General features: G+C 33.9%; 1 pseudogene; it reads left to right on the plus strand.

Moving 5' to 3' along the window:
* The first annotated feature begins 10,450 nt into the window (after nucleotides 1-10,450).
* On the plus strand, nucleotides 10,451-22,000 carry LOC121216122 (cytochrome f-like; annotated as a pseudogene).
* Nucleotides 22,001-25,144: the final 3,144 nt, after the last annotated feature.

The following is a 25,144-nucleotide window of genomic DNA, read 5'->3' on the forward strand; positions in this document are numbered from 1 at the left end:
TAGCCTAAATGTTGTGAGATGTTAGCATTTTTGACTTGGGCCTTCACATATGATTTTACCTTAAACAAATGAACTCCATGACCTATTGTAATTTGTCTCGAACCTTGATGATTGAAAATGGTGGCTTAAGGAAGGTTTGATTGACTTGCTTAATTTGATGATTAAGCCGATGATTGTACTTGGATAATGGTTCTACAAAATTAGAAATGAGATTTCTTAATGATCTTCGCACGATAGAATGGATTTGACGCTAAACTGACACAAAAATGGATTGATCTGAATTGATCTTAAGCTCAGGATCAAACTAAATTTCCAAAAATGTAGGCAAAATTTTGCAAAAGAAAAGATAAAGAAAGAATAGGAGAGAAATAGGGCAATAAATTCAAATTAGGGTTGTTAAGAGAAACCAAAATCCTAATATGACTAGGAAAGAAGTTAAAAGCTAAGTTATGCAAAATTTAAGGGCTTTTTGGCAAATAAACCCTCTTGCAAAAAGTTAAAACCAATGGAAGGGAATTGGCATAGATTGAACTTGGGACACTAGGGAGGATTGAGTGATGCTTAGCCATTGCGCTATTTCTCATTTCTTGTTCATTTTCTACCACATTTAGTTCTTATACTAATTTAGTTTTCAACCTTAGTTGCAGAAAAATAAAGAAAAAATGCAAGGAGAAGGGCTTGAACCTTTGTTCTCTAAGAATTCCACTTAGCTTTTAACTACTAATACCAATTCTCATTTCAAGTTGACTTTAAAATATCTAACCCTATAATTATTATGGTGTTACAGTTCTCCACTCTTTAAAGAAATTCCATCCTCGAATTTTACCTAGTTCAAATAAGTGAGGTTATTGTTGACGAAATGTATCTTCTGTTTCCCATGTGGCCTCTTTGGCTCCATGGTTTCACCGCAAGATTTTAACTAGTGGGATTCTTTTCCTTCTCAGAAATTTCACGTCTCACTCAAGAATTTGCACAAGTTCTTCTTCAAAGGACAAATCTGGTCTTACCTTGATCTCCTCGATTGGGACAATATGGGAAGGTTTAGAACGGTAGACGTCATGAATACGATCTAGTTTAAGAGGTAGCTCGAGTTTATAAGAAACTTAACCAATTCTTCTAAGGATTTAGTAAGGTTCTATGAAATGTGGACTCAGCTTACCCTTTCGACTGAACCTTAACACCTTTCACCACGAAATACCTTCAAAAAGACTTGATCACCGACACTGTACTCAATGAATTTATTCTTTAAGTCCGCATATGACTTCTGATTATCAGAATCCGTCTTTAATCTCTCTTGAATTAACTTAATCCTTCATTCAGACACTTGTACCAACTCCGGACCCAAAACTTCCTTTCACCTAGCTCGTTCCAACACAAAGGAGTTCGACATTTGCAACCATAAAAGGCCTTATAAGGAGCCATTTGGATTATTGACTGAAAGCTATTGTTATAGAAAATTTTGGCTAAGGGTAAATGTTCTTCCAAATTGCCTCGAATTTGATGAGAACTTTTTAACATATCTTCCAAAATTAGAATCACCATTTGGATTGCCCGTCAATTTATGGATGGAAAGCAATACTGAAATCCAAGTGGGTTCAAAACAATTCTTGTAACTGCTTCCAAAATTGAGACATAAAATGGGGATCCCGATCTGAGATAATTGATATAGGTACTCTATGCAGCCTCACTATCTCCGAAACATATAACTTAGTCAGCTTTTGTAAAGAATAATATTTGTAGACAGGTAAGAAGTTTCTAAATTGGTTAATCGATCTATTGGTTGTAACAATCCAGAAGGAAATTGGTGTTCAGCTTTCACTTGCTGACAAGTTAAACATTTGGTCACAAAATCCATTACATCACGTTTCACTCCCGACCACCAATATAACTCTTCCATATCTTGATACATATTGTTCTCTTTTGAATGCTTGGCATAAGGGCTAACATGTGCTTCCCAAAGTATGGTTCGTCTTAATGAATCATCATTCGACACATAAAGCCATCCTCAGAAACATAAGATATCATCATAATTAAAACTGAAGTCCTCTATTTTCTATTTTTCACTTGCTTATTTCGAGGTAAAAAGGTTATGTCAAAGGGTTGTTTAGCTTTGATCTCATCGGCTAAGGTGGGTTTTACTTGCAATTCAGCTAGCAAGCCTCCATTATCCATTAAACTCAAGTTTGCAAATATTGCTCTTAACTCAGTTATCTACTTCTTGCTTGAGGCATTCGCTACAACATTGGCTTTCCAAGGGTTGTAATCAATAGCATAATCATAGTCTTTTAACAATTCTATCCACCTCCGTTGCTTTAAGGTACAATTCTTTTTGGGTGAGAAGGTATTTAAAGCTTTTTTTATTACTGAATATATAACACTTATCCTCGTACAAATAATGCCTTCAAATCTTGAGTGGCAAAACTACTACAGGCAACTCTAGATCATGAGTTGAGTAGTTGAACTCATGTTGTTTCAATTACCTTGATACATAAGCCACTACCTTACTGCCTTGCACCAACACACATCCAAGGTTGGTATAGGACACATCACTGTACACCACGTATTATTTCCTCGACTTAGGCTAAATTAGAACAAGATCTTTGATTAGAACCGCCTAAAGCTTTTCGAAACTAGATTGTTTCTCCTCTATCCACTTGAAAGGAACATCCTTTCTCAACAGCTTAGTTAAATGTGCGGCTATTAAGAAAAACCCTTCAACAAATATACGGTAATACCCTGTCAAACCCAGAAAACTACAGATTCTAAAAACATTTTTACGTTTTTTCCACTCAAAGAGAGCTTTTATTTGCTTTAGATCTACTCGGATACCCTCATTGAATACCACATGACCCAGAAACATAACCTCCTTAAACTAGAATTCACATTTACTCAACTTATCGTAAAGCTTCTTTTCATGGAGGATTTCCAAAACCTTCCTAAGGTGCTCATCATGCTCTTGTTTAGTTTTGGAATAAACTAGGATATCATTCATAAACACCTCAATGAACAAATCGAGGAAGGGTTGGGACACACGATTCATAAGGTCCATGAAAAAGGCAACTACATTGGTTAAGCCGAATGGCATTACAAAAAACTTGTAGCGGCCATAACAGGCTCTAAAAGCAGTTTTGGGTACATATACCTCTTTGACCTTAAGTTGGTAATACCCCGACCTTATATCTATCTTTGAAAACACTGTTCCACCTATAAATTGGTCAAACAGATCATCTATCCTAGGTAAAGGATACTTATTTTTTACAGTGAGCTTATTTAACAGCTAGAAATCTATACATAACCTTAGGGTTCCATCTTTCATTTTCAAAAACAAGATCAGAGCTCCCCATGGTGACACACTAGGTCTAATAAACCAGAGATCCAATAGTTCCTAAAGTTGGATTTTCAATTCTTGCAATTCTTTTAGTGCCATTTGGTAAGAAGTTATAAATACTAGAGCAATTCCTAACATTAATTCACTACTGAATTTTACCTCACGTTCTGGGGGTAATCTTGGTAACTCTTTCGAAAACACATCTGGGAATTCCCTAATGGTTTGGATGTTATCTAGAGTGGTACTATCGGTCTTCCCATCCATTACACAATCTGACTATGCCTCAAACCTTCTCGAACCAACTTTTCAACAACCATAGCATATAGAACATTAGATAGATAGTCCCTACACTCCCAACCATGACAATCTCTCTATCCTCAGTTGTTTTCAAAGTTACCCTCTTAGACACACAATTTAGGCCAACCTGATGTTCAACTAGCCAATCCATACCCAAAATTAAATCAAACTCCCCTAAAGGTAATTCCATAATATCTGTGAGAAATACTACCCCTTGAACCTCCAACAGACATCTTCTATAGATTTTATATACAACAACGGATTTTCCTGAGGGACTTACTGCAGTTACATCAGTAGCGGTTTTCTCTACTCCAACAACCAATTTTTCAGACAGAATACAAGATACATAAGAGTTGGTGGCTATTATACCAATCTAAGTGATCACATGGGCCATGGAAATGGCCAAAATGCGAGTTGAAATAAACCTATTTAATTTTTAAACACATATGTAATATTTCTTTAGAATTCTTTTGTTTATAACATAATCCTAAGAAGTAATCTTGTTTATTATTTGAAATATGTTATAATTAATTTAAAATTTTAAATTCGATAAAATGAATTTGCAGAAAACGGATTTTATTAAGAAAGCATCAAAATAGTTTATCCATATTAAAAACCCATGCAAAAAGTCCAATCGTCCATAGTTTTTAAAATAAAACATCCATGCCACAGTTTAATGATAAAACACAAATTAAAGTCCCAAAATAATAAAATAGTCCATAACCATAAAAATCGTCTATTTCCAAGAGCCTCTTCGATGTCTGAATCTGAGTCCTAACCACGAGGATTATCTAAAACAGATAAGTGACATGGGTGAGCTTTTAAAGCCTCAGTGTGAGATCACCACATAATATACATATATTTGCATACACATCAACTCATATTTTAGACATGACATAATCATACATCATCAAAATTATGGAATTTATCATTGATAACTATGCATGAACATATCAATGCACTTTTAAAATCGATGCACTTTTTGTAAAAAAAATTTACCCATCTCCGCTACACACCAATATCGAGTTCCCCATAACTCATCCATCCAAACACCGTTTGTGGACATGCCACCACTTATTTGCAGATAAACTACCATGAATAACACTGATGTGGATAAGCCACCACTAATTTACAGATTTACTGCACTACTTCCACCTTTCACATAATCCCACCCCATGCATGTGATATGGTGATTTCACTTATTACACATATAGATCACTTTATACACTTCTCCATGTAAACATGCTCTCATAATCACTTATCACATAATATTCACTTTTAACATGAATAACATGCCTTTTCCAATTTGATCATAGATCTTGATTTATTACACATATATACACATATATCGCATATATTTAAATCATCACATATAACACATGAGCCATACATCACGTATCATGAGCATGAGATCTACACATATAACACAATCACAATCATAAGCATATCATTTGTCATGTATTTCATAGTTCTACTTGGTTAGAACACTTACTTGGTATCCATCTCGATAAGTTATACATCTCTTTATAAATATTTAGTGTCTTTATAATTTAATATAATTATTTTGTTAACAATAAAATATTGATGTCACACAAACAAATAGTATCAATCCCATTCCTTTGATTGTAGATTCGATTTACTTCAACCTTTATCAATCAGTTTAACTTGATCTACCTCACAAAATGATCTATCACATAATTAACACATATTAGTATGGATCTTTGAAAATATTTTGTCACTTTAGAGGTCTATCAATAATAGTCTCATTGCTTACCTTAGTGATCTAAGACTTTTGAAAGGAGAATGTCCGTTGCGAAGTTAGGGGTCTCCTCTACAATTATTGTTTGGTCCTTCAAAATAATATAATGCAGCATTAGTACTATAGTGCATAAATAATTAATATTAACAAAATACCACTATGACTCATGGCACTATACCATTCGGCCATGTTAAGAAAATACTAAGAGAGGGATTTTTATGACTTAAAGGGTGATTTCGAAGAATCGAGTAATCTAGAAAGTTTCATTTAGATAAAAGAATCAGTTTGATTAATTCAAAATGAGAATCGACACAAGAAGAGGAAAAGAAAAATAAAAGAAAGATTTTGATCACCGTTGGCAACGGTGGTCTGGCGGTAGTGGGGGCTCAGCGGCAATCTAACGATGGTGATGCTATGTTCGATGATGGTTCGATGGTGTTCCAACGGTGGTGGAGTTGGAGGTTTGACTAAGGAGAGGGGAAAAAAGAAGTAGGAGAAGAAAATAGAAGAAAAACTAGAGGAGGAAATGGACTCACAGTGGCGCATGGCGGCGACCACAGTGTCGCTTACGACGACGATGAGAGGAAGGAGATGAGAAAAGAGAAGAAGTGGTAGCCACGAGAGGTGGTGATTGGTGGAAGGTTTTTTGGTACACTTTGGAGGAAGAAAAGTGTTTTGGAGGAAAAGTGGTGGTTGTTTGCAAAAATTGAGAGAAATATGGTGAGAAAGAAATGAAAAATGGAAGAAAGTGAGAGGGAGAGGGGTATGGATGAAAAAAGTAAGGGAGGAAATTGGTTAACTATGGTCAGGGTCAATGTATCAAGCTACATGGTAAGAGGTGAGGTTATGGTAATGGAGGGGGATAAGGAGCAATAAGGGGATCATGTACCCCCCTAAGTATGGTAAGTTTGACCATCAAATAGAGGAAACAAATCCTCCTCATTAAGGTGCACAAGGTGGACGGCAAGCACATTAAACTAGGGGAAAAATTGTTAAAAAAGTAAATAAATGTAAGAGTGTGGACAATGAGGCTTGAACCTTGGACCACTGGGATAGATAATTAGTTACTAAACCACTTGACCATTATTTCCCTTGTGTCTAACCTTGCGAAACATAGGAGATGACAGTTTCACTATTGCTTAAATAATCAAAAAGTGGGATGTGACAAATCTATCCTCCTTAAAAGAAAATTTCATCCTCAAAATTACCTGATAGGAAAAGGTGAGGATATTGATGTCACTTCGCATCTTCCGGCTCCCAAGTGGCCTGACTAGAACCGTGATTCCTCCACAAAACTTTTACAAAATGGAATATTCTTGCTTCACAAAACTTTGACCTTTCTATCCAGGATCTACATCAATTTTTCTGGAAATGACAAGTTGGGTCGAACCTTAATCTCTTTGATCTGAATTATATGAGAAGGGTCAGATCGGTATCGCCTAAGGATGGACACATGAAATATGTCGTCGATACGATCTAACTCTGGAGGTAACTCTAGTTGATACGCCACTGGTCCCACTCTCTTAATGATGCGATAGGGTCCAATGAGCCTCGGACTCAGTTTCCCCTTGTGACCAAATCTCAACACTTTTTACCAATGTAAAACATTTAGGAAGACTTGATCACCAACACCAAACTCGATATCCTTCCCTTTCAAATCAGAATATGACTTATGACAGTCTGATGTTGCTTTCAAACGGTCTTGGATAATATTCACAGTATTTTTAGTCTCTTGCACTAAATCTAGTCCCAACATTTTCTTTTCCCCTAACTCGGTCCAACATAGAGGTGTACTAAACTTACATCTATAAAGGGCTTCATAAGGAGTCATCTGGGTGCTCAACTATAAGCTATTCTTATCAGCGAATTCTGCAAGTGACAAATGTTCCTCCCAACTCCGTCGAATATCAATAACATAGCCTCTTAGCATATCCTCGAGAATCTGGATAACACTCTCAAACTGCCCATCAGATTATGGATGGAAAACGGTGCTAAAATTTAACCTTGTACTAAGAGCTTCATGTAGCTTCTTCCCAAAATCAAAATGTAAACCTAGGACCCCGATCAAAAATTATGAAAATTAGAATCCTATGAAGTCTCACGATTTCGGAGATATACAATCTCGCCAACTTTTGTAACAAATAAACAATACACACTGGCAGAAAGTGGGTGAACTTGGTCAACCAATCAACAATCACCCAAACGGAGTCTTTCTTTGAAGATGTCAAACGTAAACCACTCACAAAATCCAGGGTAACGCGTTCCCATTTCCATAGTGGAATCTGAAAGGTTTGGAGCAAACCAGAAGGAAACTGGTGCTCATCCTTCACTTGTTGGCACGTCAAGCATTTTGCCACAAATTCAGTTACGTCACGCTTCAATCCCGGCCAACAATATTGCTCACGAAGATCTCGATACATCTTGCTCCCTTTGGGGTGCATAGCATAAGCATTATTATGCGCTTCCTTTAAAATGGATTGCCTCAACTCTGAATCTGAAGGTACACAATATCTCCCACGATAGCACAAAACTCTTTCAAAATTAAAGGAAAAATCTGAAGTCTTACCTTCCTCTATAAGTTTTACTTGTGGTGCAATAGACGTATCAGACAATTTATTTCACTTAATCTCCTCCAACAAAGTAGGTCATACTTGCAATTCTGCGAGTAAGCCACCATCTTCAAACAAACTTAATCTAGCAAACAATGCCCTTAACTAGCCTATCGCCTTCCTACTCAAGGCATCGGCCACGACATTAGCTTTACCTGGATAGTACTCAATAGTGTAGTCAGAATTCTTTAAAATCTTTATCCAACGCCTCTATCTCAAGTTCAGCTCCTTCTGAGTAAGGAGGTACTTAAGACTCTTATGATCCGTATACTTGATACACTTCTCTCCATTGAGATAGTGTCCCCAAATCTTAAGAGCGAAGACCACTACTGCCAATTCAAGGTCATGTGTAGGATAGTTGCACTCATGTAGTTCAAGTTGCCTCGAAGTGTAAGCCACTACTTTCTTATCTTGCATCAATACGCAGCCAAGACCTGTATGAGAAGCTTCGCTATAAACCACATAAACCTTACCTAATTCGGGTTGGACCAATACATGAGCTTGAGTCAACACTGCCTTAAGCTTCTCGAAACTAGCCTGTTGTTCCACAGTCCATTTAAATGGTGTACTCTTTCTTAAACACTTTATCATGGTGTAGCAATCAAGGAAAATCCCTCAAAAAACCTCTGATAATACCCAGCAAGTCTAAGAAAACTCTAAATCCCACTAACATTTTAAGGCTGCTTCCAATACAGAATAGCCTCAATTTTCTTGGGATCAACTCGAATACCCTCAGCAGATACCACATGACCTAGAAACATCAGTTCTTGGTGCAAAAACTCACATTCGTTGAATTTTGCATATAGCTTTTTCTCACATAATGTTTGAAGGACTAACCTTAGGTGCTCCTTATTCTTCAACTCAGACTTGGAGGAGATAAAAATGTCATCAATGAAGACTACCACAAACTGATCTAGATAAGGTTGGAAGACTCTATTCATGTGGTCCATGAAAGTGGAAGGAGCATTTGTAAATTCGACGGGGATCACTAGGAATTCATAGTGCCCATACCAAGTTCTGAAAGCCATTTTTGGAATATCCACCTCCTTTACTTGCAATCGATAATAACCCAACCTTAGATCAATCTTAGAGAAAATAGTGGCACCCCTAAATTGATCAAAAAGGTCATTTATCCTCGACAATGAGTACTTATTCTTTAAAGTCAACTTGTTCAAGTAACGATAATCGATACAAAGCCTCAACGACCCATCTTTCTTTTTTAGGAAAAATAATGGAGCACCCCATGGTAATACACTCGGCCATATAAAGCCATGATCTAGCAACTCTTACAACTGCATCTTGAGCTCTTTAAGCTCTTTCGGTAGCATACAATAGGGCGTAATGGACACCGGTGTTGTCCTAGGTAGCAACTCAAAACCGAATTCAACCTCACGCTCTGGAGGTAAACCAGGTAACTCTTCTGGAAAGACATCGAGAAATTCCTTTACCACGTAGATATTCTTCAACACTACACTATCCATCTTTGTTTCTAGAATGTATGCTAAATACGCCTCACACCCTTTACAAATCCAATTATCCACTACCAAAGCAGATATCACATTCGATAAGGAATTTCGACGCTCCCCAATCATGATTATTTCACTTCCCTCTAGAGTCCTTATGGTGACCTACATCGTATCATAATCAAGTCTAACTTGATGTTCACTCAACCAGCCCATGCCTAAAATGAGGTCAAATTCTCGAAAAGGCAACTCCATCAGATCAGCAGGAAAACCTTGCCCTGAACTTGCAACACACACATCTTATAATTTTTTTTACATTCACTAATTGTCCTAAGAATCTAAGGACAGCTACATCACTTACGATTTCCTCTACCCAAATTCCCAGTTTATCAGTCATTTTACAAGAAACATATAAGTGGATAGATCCAATGTCAATTAATACAAAATAGGAAATAGCATTAATGGTAAAAGTACCTACTATCACATCGGCTGTATCTCGATCCTCTCTACATCTAGCCACATACACAAGTGCTGGTTGTCTTGCTTATGCCTGATTAACACCCTGACCTGACACTCACTGCCTTTGACCGACATTACCACCTCAGTTTTGACCTTGATCTCTACGAGGATATTGTCTAGCTCTTTGGTTTGGGGCTCAATTCTGTCCCTGTGCTTGCATTAGTACTATAGTACATAAATAATTAATATTAACAAATACCACTATGACTCATGGCACTATACCATTCAGCCATGTCAGGACAATATTAGGAGAAGGATTTTTATAACTTAAAAATGATCCATACTTACACTTGATCAATTCAAACCAAATAATAAATCGATAAGGGGAGATTTTGGAGAATAAAGTAATCTAGAAAGTATAATTTAGATAAAATAATAAGTTTGATTAATTCAAAATGAGAATCGAAAAAATGAGAGGAAAAGAAAAAGAAAAAGAAAGATTTTGATCACTACCGGCAGCGGCGACAATGGACCGATGGTGGCTTGGCAGCAGTCCGACGATGGAGACGCTGTGTTAGACAGTGGTTTAACGGTGGTCCAACGGTGGTGGAGTTGGAGGTTCAGCTACAGAGAGAAGAAGAAAGAAATAAGAGAAGAAAATATAAGAAAAATGGAGAAGGAAATGGACTCGCGGTGGTGCACAATGGCAACCATGGCGGTACTCAAGGCGATAATGAGAAGAGGGAGATAAGAAAAGAGGAAGAGGGGTGACCACGAGAGGTGGTGATTAGTGGAAGGTTGTTCGATTCATTATAGAGGAAGAAAAGTGTTTTAGAGGAAAGGTGGTGGTTGTTTGCAAAAATAGAGAGAAAATTGGTGAGAAAGAAATGAAAAATGGAAAAAAAGTGAGAGGGTGAGGGGTATGGACGGCAAAACAAGGGAGGAGCTTGGTCAACTATAGCCAGGATCAATGTATCAAGCTACGTGGTAAAATGTAAGGTTATGGCAAGGGAGGGGGACATGGAGCAAAAGGGGATCATGTACCCCCTAACTACGATAAGTTTGACCATAAAATGGAGGAAACAAATCCTCCTCATTAAGGTGCACAAGGTGGACGACAAGCACATTAAAGAAGGGGAAATTGTGAAAAAATAAATAAATAAATGTAAGTGTGAACAATAAGGCTTGAACCTTGGACCACTAAGATTGATAATTAGTTACTAAACCACTTGACCATTAATTCCCTTATGTCCAATCTTGGGCATTTAATTTAAAACATTGATGACAGTTTCATTATTTCTTGAATAATCAAAAAGTGGGATGTGACATAAAGTATGAGATACAATTAACGATAAAGATACCTACTATAACATATGAAGCATCTATTTTCTTCACGACCTCTAACGACATAGATGTTAGGAACAATGGTACGCCCCATGGCGCAACGGAAAATATATTTCCACGATCCTCAACCATGGATCCATGTAAGTGGAATGAAACAAGTTGAAATAAGGTTGAAGATATACGTTCTTAACTGAAAAATGTTGAAAGAATGATGTTGATTCGATTTCGATTCCAAGCCACAACGAAAAATGTCCTGGCCTCTACGTAGTCCACCCGGTATTAAAACGAATGACAAAAACTCTTGGAACTTTTCCAAAGAAAATCTCCCAGAACGACTGCTAGACCTTTTTTTTTCTTTTGTTCTTATTTTCCTTTAAAACACACTTAACCCTAATTAAGGATTTTTGGTATCTATATATTAAAAAAATCAACCTATATAGAACATATGGAAAGCATTAAAAATGTTATATTCTTCCAAAATAATTATAACTACCATATTTCAATGTTTGACCAAAATCTTAATTATTAAAATTTATTATAATAATTTCAGTAAACTATATCCTATTAAAATTTTATATGAATCAAATTCATTTATTAATTTTAACTATGTTCTCTATTTATGTACAACAAGCTTGTACATTAATTCGTTTAATATTTCACTATCGAATTAAATTAATTCATTTAATTTATGTGACAACTACACACAATACCAACTATGTTTGGATTTTTTCATTTTAACCATAGGGTGTAACCTTATAGGTTCTTGTAATGTTAGTAGTAATACTAGAACATTTCTAATAATAAAGAAATGAGTGGCATCTAGCAATACATCATTGCTACCTAAGTTACATGAAGTCGTAATTTGGCATAACCTTTCTGTGATAAACCTTTGATGTATTATATCTTTTCGTCCTTTATATCTAGATTGGAAACAAGTCATGGAACAGTCACACTTGCATAATCCAATCTCATGTTTCTTGATATCTCGAGTAGGCTACAATAAATAAGTATGATATATTATATCAGCTTATTCCAGCATGGTCATGCATTTCTAGTCTCACTCAATCAAATGGCCTAATATATTACTCCCATTATGTAGGAGCAACAAATCCTATATTGATCAACCATATCTCACTACTTAGATTGTGGCATATCCAACATCAGTGATTTCAGTACAACCTGTTACAGAAGACGTTTGACTGTATCAAAATATACGACTCACGATGTTGGGATAATGATGATCTCAAGTCTGAGAATCATATACATAGTTATCTCTATGAGTAATGTTGTGACTATTACACAATAATCCAAGAAACATACTCATAGCGGGTTAGATCAATATAGTTTTCTCTAGCCCATACTCATGTATTGATTTTGACACCCTATGCCAATGAAATCACTTTGTCATCAATCAACTACACATTAGCCTCAACGCATTATTGTTGTCCAAGCCTACAATAATACTTGACTAAGGACCTTTTAAGAATAACCATATTTTTCTTAGGACTTTATTACAATTCTGTTTATTTATATACACAAAAAAAAAGAAACTGAAATAATAAAAGCAATGCCTTATATTAATAAACAAGGTAAAACTAGTATATGATTACAATCATCTCATGATTGGAATTTGGGCATACTATAACAATAGACTAGGGCAGGTTGTCATGCCTCGATTTAGTTTGCACCAGTTGCAACTATGTTTGAAGTCCTATTCTACCCTCGGCTCCTCGAAGGGAACTGGCAGGCCCTCTAATTTTGGGCCGGAGCTTCAGTCTAACTAGTTCATTGAGGACAATCTTTTACCAAATGCTCCATTAACCCATAAATTAAACATGCACCTTTCTTCTTCCAACATTCACTCCGGTGGCACCTTCCAAAAAATTTACAGTGACCATCCTCATCCCTAGCATTAACCACTCTGACCTTTTGTTGCGTTTTACTTTCTCTAGCTTATTTAGCGGGACGTGTGTTCAAACCAGAGAACCCGAATCTCTCTTAATTGGGGCTTTACTTTTCTCTTGCTGCTCACGATTTAGTTATTTTATCTCCTCAATGATTTTAGCTTTCCCTACAAGGTTCTCAAATACCCTCTCCTGATGCGGAGCGACCTGTATCTTAAGGCCGAAGCGTAGCCCATTATCAAAATGTATGCACTTATCTTGTGTGGTGGCTACCATACCCTGGGCATAACAACTCAACCTCAGAAACTCATCCTCAAACTCTATTAAGGATTTATTCCCTTACTTTAACTTGATGAAACAAGCCTGTGGGCTTCCACATATCTCGTTCCCACATACTTTTTTTTGGAAGGCCTTTTGAAAATATTCCCAAGTCATCCTCTTAGCTTGTGTGCCTCTATAACAACCCATTTTTAGCGGTGTCGGAAACAGTGGTTTCGAGACCAGGACTGGGACAAGTGAGTTAATATTTTATTATTAATTTAATGTTTATATGGTTAATTTAAGGTAGTATTACTTTTTTGTTAAGAAATTTTGAATTTTAAATGGATAATTGGGTAAAAAAGACTAAAATCAAAAAAATTGTAAAACTTGAATTCTATTAGTTAAAATGACTAAATGGATATGGAAAGGTAAGCTAATGAACTTAGATGGTAATTATACCATATATGTTGATAATGGATGTTTATGGATAGGTTTTAATGAAATTTTAATAGTTTTAAAAGGTTAATTTTGTAATTTGATGATTACATTTTAATGTTAAACAAAAGAAAATGGTAAAAGAGTTATAATCTTTCTCATTTTTCCATCCCAAAACCAAAAACACTATTGAAGGATGGGAGAAATCTTTGGTTTTGAATTTCTCCTTATGCATGGTATGTATTTGAGCCCCGTTTTTATTGATTTTTATATTTTTGAGCTCGTTTTAGCTTAAACTACTTTGCTCGAAGGTTAATTTGAAAAATTGTTAGAGGTTTAAGGACTTGCCATAGTTATTTGTATGTACTATTAAACCTAAATTGGGGTTATCTGCTAAGAACAACGGTAGAGCAGTTTATGAATGTTTACGTGGTGGGCTTGATTTTACCAAAGATGACGAGAATGTGAACTCCCAACCATTTATGTGCTGGAGAGACCGTTTCTTATTTTGTGCTAAAGCAATTTGTAAATCACAAGCTGAAACATGTGAAATCAATGGGCATTACTTGAATGCTACTGCAGGTACATGTAAAGAAATTAGCAAAAGGGTCGTGTATGCTAGAAAATTGGGAGTTCCTATCATAATGCACGACTACTTAACAGGTGGGTTCACTACAAATACTAGCTTGGTTCATTATTGTTGAGATAATAGTCTACTTCTTCACATCCATTGGCCAATGCATATACTTAACAGAAGAATCATGGTATGCACTTTCGTGTACTAGCTAAACCTTTATGTATGTCTGGTGGAGATCATATTCACGTTGGTACAATAGTAGGTAAACTTGAAGGAGAAAAGGACATAACTTTGGGTTTTGTTGATTGAATACGTGATGATTTTATTGAAAAAGATCGAAGCCATGGTATTTATTTCACTCAAGGTTGGGTTTCTATGCCACGTGTTCTGCCCGTAGCTTCAGGGGGTATTCACATTTGGCATATGCTTGCTTTGACCGAGCTCTTTGGAGATGATTCCGTACTATAATTCAGTGAAGGAACTTTAGGACACCCTTGGGGAAATGCACTAGGTGCCATAGCTAATCGAGTAGCTTTAGAAGCATGTGTATAAGCTAGTAATGAGGGACATGACCTTGCCTGCGAGGGTAATGCAATTATCCACGGGGCTAGCAAATAGAGTCCTGAACTAGCTGCTACTTGTAAAGTATGGAAGGTGATCAAATTTGAATTTGACGTAGTGGATAAATTAGATAAACGGGCTTGATAAATCAAATTTTAATTCGAAGCAATGGATACTTTGTAATCCAGTAATTACTGTCGATTTGTTGAATTGCAATTAAACTCGGCCCAATCTTTTACTAAAAGGATTGAGTTGATATTATTATCTATATTTTTTATAGATATATTTTTATCTAGATATATAAGATCTTAAATACAAAAATAAAAGACTAAACACAACTCAAATTTTCTCTTAGGTCCATAATTAATCTTATGTATGGATCCTTAGGATTGGTGTATTCTTTTCTATCCTATATATCACGGTTTCGGATCATGGATCGAGCCAAGCATCACAACTTCTTCTACCCATCCTGTATGTTGTCCTTTTGGCTCTGTGTTGGAATAAAAACTCATTGTATTGTATTAGTAGACGAGATTTTACGAAAAAGGTTCTTGATAGGAGAAAATTTTCTTTTTTCCATTTTTTCAGTGTGGATTTTACACAACATGGGGAAATCATTATTTCAAATTGAAAATTGATATTTCTAATTCAAAAGAAAAAAGAGCTCTATCATATATAATGAACTGCTACTCTAGGTTCTTACAAAAGAGAATCGTTTCTTTCAATATTCACTCATTGTTCATTAATAACCCTAGTGATTGTATCTAGTATGCGTATTTTGATAGGAAATAAAATATTCAATTGATATTTCATCAAATGACTATTCATCTACTGTACTTTTATGGAAATAGAGGCAAGCAAGCTCTATGGAAAAATCATGGTTCAATTTGATCTTGTCTAAGGGAGAATTAGAATATAGATGTAGGCTAATTAAATCAATTGATAGCCGCCTTGGTCCTATTGAAAATACTACTGTAAATGAAGACCTGACTAGAAATGATACGGATAAAAACATTCATGATTGTAGTGACAGCTCTAGTTATTACAGTAAGGTTGATCATTTAGTTGACATCAAAGACATTCAGAATTTCATTTCTAATGACACCTTTTTAATTAGGAATAGCAATCAGGACCGTTATTCCATATATTTTAATAGTGAAAATAAAATTTTTGAGCTTAACAATTATCATTCTTTTTTTGAGTGAACTAGAAAGTTTTTTTTATAGTTATCATAATTCTAGTTATATGAATAATGGATCGAGAAATGATGAGCCCTACTATCATTTTAACTTGTATGATAATGATACTAACTATGGTTGGAATAATCACACTAATAGTTGTATTGGCTCTTATCTTCGTTCTCAAATATGTATTGATAGTTCCATTTTAAGTGGTAATGACAATTCCAATGATAATTATATTTATAATTACATTTGCGGCGAAGGTGAAAATAGTAGTGAAGGCAAGAATTTCGATATAATAACTCGTGAAAGTGGTAATGATTTAACTCTAAAAGAAAGTTCTAATTATCTCGATCTATACAAGGATTTATGGGTTCAATGCGAATGCAAAAATTGTTATGAAGTAAATTATAAGAAATCGCTTAATTCAAAAATGAATATTTGTGAACAATGTGGATATAATATGAAAATTAGGAGTTCAAATAGAATCAAACTTTCGATTGATCCAGGCACTTGGGTTCCTATGGATGAAGACATGATCTCTCTAGATCCCATTGAATTTCAGTCTGAAGAATAGCTTTATAAAGATCGTATTGATTTTTATCAAAGAAAGACAGGATTAACTGAGGCTATTCAAACAGGCACGGGTCAACTAAACAATATTCCTATAGCAATCGGGGTTATGGATTTTTAGTTTATGGGGGGGAGTATGGGATCCGTAGTAGGTGAGAAAATCACCCGTTTGATCGAATATGCTACCAATAATTTTTTACCTCTTATTCTAGTGTGTGCTTCCGCAGGAGCACACATGCAAGAAGAAAGTTTGAGCTTGATGCAAATGGCTAAAATATGTTCCGCTTTATATGATTATCAATCAAATAAAAAGTTATTTTATGTATCAATTCTTACATCTCCTACTACTGGTGGAGTGACTGTGAGTATTGGTATGTTGGGGGATATCATTATTGCTGAACGCAATGCCTATATTGCATTTGCAAGTAAAAGAGTAATTGAGCAAACATTGAATAAAACAATACCAGATGGTTCACAGGCGGCTGAATATTTATTCCATAAGGGTTTATTCGATCCATTCGTACCACGTAATCCTTTAAAAAGTGTTCTTAGTGAGTTAGTTCAGCTCTAAGGTTTTTTTCCTTTGAATCAAAATTCAATCGAGTAGAGTCTTAAGTGAATTTTTTTTATTTGTAGTGAAAAGGTAGTTAGTTAGTTTATCAGAATCAAAGTCAAAGCCCGCGTAATGGGCTTTGACTTTGTGACAAAAAAAGGAATTGTCGAAAAACAAATTATGTGGATAATTATGATTATGATTATCTGATATTACTAATGAGTAAACCTCTAGCAACAAGATAAAAAGCAAATTTTTCCTTCTGTGAAATGAAATTCAAATTTGGAGAGACAAATAAAACAAATTTTATCTTTCTCTATTGCGTATGTATATATAATTTAAATAGAGAAAAAAATAGAATAGAAATTTAGAGTTTTGCATCTTTCTATATCTCTCTAAAATTCTAATTACTAATAATCCCTGTTCTTGGATCGGATTCTAACGAATCGAATCTTTCAACAATTTGTAATAAACTCTTTCTTTATTAAATTCAAAAATTCATATTAGAAGACAAGAACAATAGAATAATAAGAAAAGTAAGAATAAAGTAAGATAATAAAGAAACTGGATTATCTTATCATATACACCTATTTTATTTGATTTAAAAAGATGGGCAAGTCCTTTTATTTAATTCTACATTCCTTGCACTTATTAGATATCTATTAGATATATAGACTCGCTTAGATATACTTAGTATTTAGATATAATTAGTATAATATACGAACTATAATATAATCGTTATAAGATATATTTCTAACTAAACAATATAACAATAATAGGTACAAATATTAAATTGAGGTACACATTTTATGACAACTTTCAACAGTTTTCCCTCTATTTTTGTGCCTTTAGTAGGCCTACTATTTAAGGCAATTGTAATGGCTTCTTTATCTTTGTATGTTCAAAAAACTAAGATTTTTAAGATTTGATAGGGCCAAGACCAAATCTTATCTATTTTTTTTCAAGACTTAGATGTCATGGATACCTATTTAGAAGAATATTATATAACACACGGCTTACCCGAACCGAACATAAATGTAAAAACCCTTCTTATGCATACGTAAACATTGTATAGGGTTAAATGAATTATAGCAAATGGATCGGTACCGAACGGATGTATGAAATTAAAGTCTATATATCTAGTAGATTAGTATAGGCGATCATATAAAGAGGATGATTTTAGATTGAAGCATTTTGATGAATTCCTTCTAAAAGTTCATATCAAAATAGTCCTAGTTGATGAGAGTTACTTCAAAAAAAAAAAGTAAAGTTGAATTTTTTGGTTATTCTCTCAATTTGAATAAAATGCAACTGGATCTAGTCTGTATGAGTTGGCGATCAGAATCTATATGGATAGAATTTATAGTGGGATCTCAAAAAACAAGCAATTTCTATGGGACTTTATCCTTTTTTTTGGTTCATTAGGGTTTTTATTAGTTGGAACTTCTAGTTATCTTAGTAGGAATTTGATATCTTTATTTCCGTCTCAGCAAATAGTTTTTTTTTACAAGGAATCTTGATGTCTTTCTATGGGATTGCAGACCTCTTTATTAGTTCCTATTTGTGGTGCACAAATTTTTCGATAGAAAGGAGGGAATAGTATGTATTTTTCGTTGGGTTTTTCCTGGAAAAAATCGTCGCATCTTTCTACAATTCCTTATGAAAGATATTCAGTCCATCAGAATAGAAGTTAAAGAGGGTATTTATACTCGTCATGTCCTTTATATGAAAATCAGAGGCCAGAGGGACGTTCCCTTGACTCGTACTGATGAGAATTTGACTCCGCACAAAATTGAACAAAAAGCTGCTGAATTGGCCTATTTTTTGCGTAGACCGATTGAAGTCTTTTGAATTGAATTGCAGAATAAAAGCTTTCTCGCTGGGAGGAAAAGCTCAATCCAAGAATCCTTTTTTTTCTATAGCAGAACTAAACTGAAGTTTCTTCAAAATCCCCATTCAAACCAAAGCGGACGTATACGGAAGAGTCATAACATAAAAAAACTATTTTTTTGTCCACAAAAATAGTTTTTATGCGTCTGTAAATGTAAAACCGCTCAACTTAGTTCAGTAACAAAATAAGCAAGAAATCGAAATATTGGATTCATCTCATATATCAAAGTATTTTGAAATAAAGACTTTTGCTTTTTATTTGCAATATTTGGAGTTGATACGTTAGATACAGATAGATCATATCTTGTAAATTTTCTCTACTTTTCTTTTCTTAATCGTCCCCTCCCTTTTATCCTTTCTTTTGTGCTCCTTAAGAACTAAAAAACTAAACAAGTGGATTTCTTTCTTATAACATAATGATAAACGTAATGATACATTTTCTTTTCTTTTCTTTTGTGTCGCTCATTTTTTATCAGCATAATATTTTTCCTAAATTTTTTTTCAATTATTGCTGGACTCTAGACTATATATAGTTTAGATAACCCGCGAAAATTTTTGACATATTTTATTGCGATCTTAATATAGACAGGGCCCTCATTTGTCTCAAAATTTGAATAGAACAAGCTTTATTATTTGAAGCGGTTCTTTCGGGCAGTTATCAAAAGAGGGCAATTGCTTTGAATTTGATCAATTGAGATATCTGGAAACAATAACAATATCAATATAACAATAATATAAATATTTCATTCAAATTCAAAGTGGATTCTTATTTTCTATATTCTATATTCTTTTTAGATTCAATTAGATTCAAGGGCTAAGCACTGAATAAAAAAACAGTGAATAGAATCATGGGCCCCTACTTTATAATATAATGAAAGGCATCTTGATAGAAAGATTAGATCACATAAAGTCAACAAATGAGGTGGGTTCATTAACAACTCACATATGAAAAAATGGCAAAAAAGAAAGCATTCACTCCCCTTCTATATCTTGCATCTATAGTATTTTTGCCCTGGTGGATCTCTCTCTCTCATTTAATAAAAGTCTGAAATCTTGGATTACTAATTGGTGGGATACTAGGCAATCCGAAACTTTTTTGAATGATTTTCAAGAAAATAGTATTCTAGAACAATTCATAGAAGTAGAGGAACTATTCCTGTTGGACGAAATGATACAAGAATACCAGGAAACACATCTACAAAAGCTTCATATAGGAATCCAAAAAGAAACGATCTAATTGATCAAGCTGCACAATGAGGATCATATCCATATGATTTTGCGCTTCTCAACCAATCTAATCTATTTCGTTATTCTAAGTGGTTATTCTATTTTGCGGAATAAAGAACTTCTTATTCTTAACTCTTGGGTTCAAGAATTCCTATATAATTTAAGCTACACAATAAAATTTTTTCTATTCTTTTATTAACATATTTATGTATAAGATTTCATTTGCCCCACAGTTGGGAACTAATGATTGGCTCTATATACAAAGATTTTGGATTTGCTCATAATGATGAAATTATATCTGGTCTTGTTTCTACCTTTCCGGTCATTCTAGATACAATTTTTAAATATTGGATCTTTCGTTATTTAAATCGTGAATCTCCATCACTTGTAGTTATTTATCATTCAATGAATGACTGAAAAATAATTCACGAATTCAATTATAATCGTTCTTACGTTCGAGATAAGCAAAGCATGCAAAACCGTACTTACTTTACTCTTTTTACCCATCAGGAGAATACAATTTCTCCTCTGTTTCGATCATTTTTTTCAGTTTTCAGTAAAAGCAAATAGCAAAATCGTGGCTAGGAAACTATACTAGTGACCTACCTAATTTTATTGTAGAAATTTTTGGGATCAATGATTGGAACATGCAAACTAGAAATATTTTTTCTTGGATAGAGGAGATTACTCGATCCATTTCCGTATCGTTCATGATGTATATAACAACCGAGGCTTCCAATTCAAATGCATATCCCATTTTTGCACAGTAGGGGTATGAAAATTCATAAGAAGCAACTGGGCGTATTGTATGTGTCAATTGCCATTTAGCGAATAAACCCGTGGATATTGAGGTTCCACAAGCGGTACTTCTTGATACTGTATTTGAAGCGGTTGTTAGAATTCCTTATGGGTGTTGTTCTTATTTACCAGAGGGGTTTGAGTTAGCCCTGCCTGATCATATTTTGCCCGAGATGAAAGAAAAGAAAAGCAATCTATCTTTTCAGAACTACCGCCCCACTAAGAAAAATACTCTTGTGATAGATCCTGTTCCTGGTAAAAAATATAGTGAAATCACGTTTCCTATTCTTTCCCCAGACCCTGCTAGTATTAAGGATGTTCATTTCTTAAAATATCCCATATATGTAGGTGAAAACAGGGGAAGGGGCCAGATTTATCCCGACGAGAAAAAAAGTAACAATAATGCTACGGTAACAGGTATAGTAAGTAAAATCATACGAAAAGAAAAAAAGGGAACGAAATAACCATAACGGATGCCTTAGATGGACATCAAGTGGTTGATATTATCCCCCCAGGACCAAAACTTCTTGTTTCAAAGGGTGAATCTATCAAACTCGATCAACCATTAACAATTAATCCTAATGTGGGTGGATTTGGTCAGGGGGATGCAGAAATAGTACTTCAAGACCCACTACGCATCCAAGGTCTTTTGTTCTTCTTGGCATCTATTAATTTTGCGCAAATCTTTTTGGTTCTTAAAAAGAAACAGTTTGAGAAGGTTCAAGTGTCCGAAATGAATTTCTAGATCTGTGGATTTATCAACATCAAATTTGTAAAAAAATATAAATTCTTACTCGCAATTAGGTTAGGTATAATGAAAAAAAGGATGAAAATTCTTTTGCTTGTTTCTATTCTTTCTCTAAGAATTGCTTTTACCGCATTCAGAACCAAATATGTATATTGTGAAGAAGACTATTTTCCTTTACCTCTTTTTTTTTTCCTTTTTTCAATCTAAATTGGACTAATCTTGGTTGTTAAACAAACTTATTTTGTTAAGTGGTTTTTGATGAATTCAGAGATTAGGGACTTATTTCTAAAAATAGTAAAATTTTATGGTAACATGATGAAATGATGATTTCATTGGGCTGGTATGGGTCCCTAAGAAATTCGAATAGCATATATGGAGGGTAAAAATAGTATTTTTACAAGTTTCGAGCTTAAGAACCAATTTGTGAAAAAGTTAAAATAGGAGGGTAAATTTCATAATTTTATGATAATGTGACTTATGGATTAAATTGAATGCTTGATGTTAATTGAAGTACTTAATTGAATGTAATTATCTCTTTAGGTCAAGATAAACCACAAACGGACTTAAATCGAGGAAAAGTTAAAGCTTGGGACTAGATTTCAACTCGATTATTGCAACCATAGTGGTCAAAGTAAGTTTGTATAAAGTATAATCCTATTAATGATAATTTAATTGGTTATTTGTTTTTATAATATGTTAGTATAAACCGACTTGGTTATATAAGTATATCGATGCTTTGATTAAATGACGAATAAATGATCCCGTTTTAACCTTAAGAATTCTTAAGGTACTAATGACATGTCATTAGGGATTTCATGTTTTGGGTGCTGGTCTTGAATGTCCTACCAGTGGCTAAGGTCCTACATTTGTTGCAAATTCTTCACAGCTCGTGTGAGCAGCATCGTGTAGCTAACATTCCGACCCATAGTGTAACACCCCTAACCCGTATTCTTCTCTAGAATAGGGTTATAGAGCATTACCGGAGTTTACAAATTAATTTTTAGACATTTCATTTCATCAAGCATTCATATTTATAACCAATCAAAATCAAAACATTTATGAGCTAACATTAACCAATTTAACTTATACAAGTCATTATAACCAGAATCAAATCATCCAAAATTACCAATAGAACCAATGGATAATGTGATATATCTCCAACAAGCTTCTAACCCAATCGAGCTTCCGATAATCATTTCAAAACATCTAATAATTATACCTATTACCAATAATAATTCAATTCCAATAATAAAACACACATATATATAATATCCATTACCAAATAGCATTCACTTCTATTAAAATTATACAAAATATAGTTCATACGAACTTACCAGGCTAAATTGCAGAAATAGCAAAATTCAGGGACATTTTGGAAAATTTCTATTTTTCTCGAATTTCCACCCAATCTTGATCTAAATTAATATTTCATTCAATTTACTAATTTAAATAATAAAACAATTCATTTCATGAAATTTGGTCACTTTTTGACATTTTTACAAATTTACCCTTAAAGTTTTACATTTGTTCAATTTAGTCCCTAAACCTAAAACATGTAAATTGGTCATTTTTAATGAAAACTCATGCTAGTTGAATAATCATATATTTTCCTCCTCCTTCTCTCCATTCCACATCCTTAATGTATATAACATGCTTATATGTAACATTATCTATAATTTCACCATTTATTTACATATTCATTCAAAGTTGTTCACTTGAGTCATAGTCACTAAATTATTTATATCTTGTGATACAGAACTCTAAATTGAGATCTGTTAATTTTCTCTGAAACTAGACTCACATATCTTCTTACCATAAAATTTTTAGAATTTTAGGTTTAGCCAATAAGTACAGTTTATTCTTTAAAGTCACCTCTGTTCCGCTATCTGACAGTTCTGACACTTCTTCACTAAAACTTAATTATATCCTTGTACAAAATTCGGATGATATCCCTGTTTATTTATATTGAAAATAGACTCTTAAATTATTTTAAACATATAAATTATTAACCCATAATTATTTTTTTTACAATTTTTTATGATTTTCCAAAGTCAGAACAGGGGAACCCGAAATTATTCTGACCTTGTCTTACAAAATCTATTACATCTCATGATTTACAATTCCATTACTTACACCATTTCTTCTATGAGAAACTAGACTCAATAATATTTAATTCCTTACTTTTTTCATCCTCTAATTTCATTTCCACAATTTATGGTGATTTTTCAAAGTTAACCTACTGCTGCTGTCCAGAACTGTTTTAGTACAAAATGTTAATTACTAAGTTTATAACTTCCTTATTCCCTTTCTCTATAATATTTCCCATCACTTTCACTTATTTCTCTTCACTAATGCATCAAGAACATAAGACTTTATATAAGAAAATCTACTATAACATCTTTTCCATGCTATTTCAATAATATCAAACTTAAAAATATATTGAAATCTCAATGTTCTTACCTTGTCCTATTGATTTCAATCTTTAATTTGATTTTCTCTCTCTTCCAGCTTCAACTTCTTGAATCCAACTTGATATTCTAGCTCCCCATAGTCTCCTTGTTATCTTTCTCTCTTGATGGATATGGAAATTCTTTTGAAATCTAGGTGAAAATGGTAAGTTTTTGGAGGAAGGACCAAATTGTAAAGAAAGCAAAACTTTCCTTCTTTCTCTCTTCTCCTCACGTTGGATGCATGGAAGATGATGGGTTGGTTCCTTTTCATCTTTCTTTCCACATATATATATTCTAAATAAATTAATAATAAAATAATAAAATATCATTTAAAAATCAAATTAAAATATTAATAAACTAATATTTATTTAATTAATTAATCTAAAATATCACCAACATCATCATTGCCTTCTAGATTTCTCTCTCTTCTAAATGACCATTTTTCCCTTTATGTTCTTTTAAAATTCCATCCTTGAGTCATCACTTAATTTGGTAAAATTATGATTTAGTCCCTCAAAATTCTTTACCTTTTCAATTTGGTCCTAATTCATCCATTTTCCTTGGTTTCTAAATTATTCTACCCTTAAAATATTTTCACTATTGGTCCTTCAACTTTTTCATATTTACACTTTAACCCCTTAAATTTTAAGTATTTACTCTTGGGCCACAAAACTTTTTTCACTTTTGCGATTTAATCCTTTCTTGAATTAATATGTCATAATATACT

Source organism: Gossypium hirsutum, chromosome D04, assembly GCF_007990345.1.
Source record: "Gossypium hirsutum isolate 1008001.06 chromosome D04, Gossypium_hirsutum_v2.1, whole genome shotgun sequence".
NCBI lineage: Eukaryota > Viridiplantae > Streptophyta > Magnoliopsida > Malvales > Malvaceae > Gossypium > Gossypium hirsutum.